The sequence below is a fragment of the Colobus angolensis genome, unplaced genomic scaffold (genome assembly GCF_000951035.1).
Source record: "Colobus angolensis palliatus isolate OR3802 unplaced genomic scaffold, Cang.pa_1.0 Scaffold124, whole genome shotgun sequence".
Lineage (NCBI taxonomy): Eukaryota > Metazoa > Chordata > Mammalia > Primates > Cercopithecidae > Colobus > Colobus angolensis.
The window spans coordinates 23,360-24,832 of record NW_012113586.1 but is presented as its reverse complement, the minus strand read 5'-3'; the positions used below and the strand labels follow the sequence as shown (position 1 = coordinate 24,832).

The window sequence follows — 1,473 nt, the reverse complement described above, 5'->3', positions numbered from 1 at the left end:
TGGATATTAGCCCTTTGTCAGATGAGTAGATTGCAAAAATTTTCTCCCATTCTGTAGGTTGCCTGTTCACTCTGATGGTGGTTTCCTTTGCTGTGCAGAAGCTCTTTAGTTTAATTAGATCCCATTTGTCAATTTTGGCTTTTGTTGCCATTGCTTTATGCAGGCACATGACCATCTGTGGGCAGAGTTGACACAATGGGATGGACAGAACCTGAAGGATTTGCAGGTGTATGGCCCCCACATGTGGAAGGGGCGAGAAGACTGGCAGCCATGGCATTTCCTTGTGCAGACTGCATGGGGGAGGGAAGGCAGTCAGCAAAGCTTCTGAGAGCGCCTTGCCAGTGAGAGAGATCAGGCACCAGTGGCTGTGCTGTCTGAGCTGCTGGAGACCCATGGATGCATAGGGACAGCCCTGCCTCCACAGAGCCTCCACTCTAGTGGGGAAGACACATACTGAAGTAGATCACCACAGTACGGGGCTACAGACACAGCATGAGAAGTCATCCTCTGTGCTGTGAGGCCACCAATGCAAACGTGGTCATTTATCTCAGGCAAGGAAGGTAACAGGTTCATAGAGGACATAGCAAGGGGGCTGAGTTTTGAAAGCCTTGTAGGTTCTGCAGGTGGAGGGAGGCATACCTGGTAAAGGGACCAGCACTTTAGTTCTGAAAGCTGCAAATGGTTGTGCGAGGGCTTCACAGTTCAAGCAGGCCCATGTTCTGTGCCTCACTCACAAAGGAAGCTGGAGCCCATGCGGGGGAAGAAAGTAATCTCTCCGCTCCTGTGGTGTTACCTTTCCCCAGGTGCTAGGCAGCAAAGGCATTCATGAGCTTCGGAGCAGCACCAGTGCCCTGCACCATGCCCTAGAGGAGTCGGCTTCCCTCCTCACCGTGTTCTGGAGAGCGGCCCTGCCAAGCACCCACATCCCTGTGCTGCCTGGCAAAGTGGTAAGATGCCAGTGTCCTTTCTTGGTTCAAACCCAGTTCTCTCCTGCCCTCCAATACTGTTCTGTCTCCTCAATGTCACAGCTTTTCCAGAAAATTGGGAGCCACATACTGAATTGGGATAGACAGGACCTTAGAGGAGTGTCCCTGGAGGGACATCTCTGACCCATGGTGGCTGCTTTCATTGCAGCTCTTAATACATCCCATTTCCCACCAGCCCCCTGGCCCCTAGTAGGAAATCAAAGAAGAAAGGGAAGGGGTGTGGAAAGGCGGAGACATCATAACCCTAGCAATCCATAAATGTTCAGTTTCTTTACCTCTCTGAAGTTTGGCTGAGCTGAAATTCAGTTAAAGCTTCAGCACCCATCTCCCACCCCTCAGGTCCCAGGGTCACATGATCACAGAATGCTCCCATGAGATTGAGCCTTTTTAGCCACTGCCTGGAATCCCAGCATATCACTTCACCTGGCATCTCTGGACCAGGCCTGGGGAAAGTCAGCCACCCCTCAGGATCTGCTCAGAGCTCAGG

General features: G+C 51.9%; 1 protein-coding gene across 1 annotated transcript in view; it reads left to right on the top strand.

Annotated features, from left to right (window-relative positions):
• LOC105505254 (myomegalin) overlaps positions 1-831 on the top strand; it is a 31,432-nt gene extending 30,601 nt beyond the window's left edge. Inside the window, 1 exon segment of the mRNA XM_011933043.1 lies at positions 804-831. The gene's annotated coding sequence lies outside the window, so the exon portion shown is untranslated.
• The last annotated feature ends 642 nt before the right edge of the window (positions 832-1,473 follow it).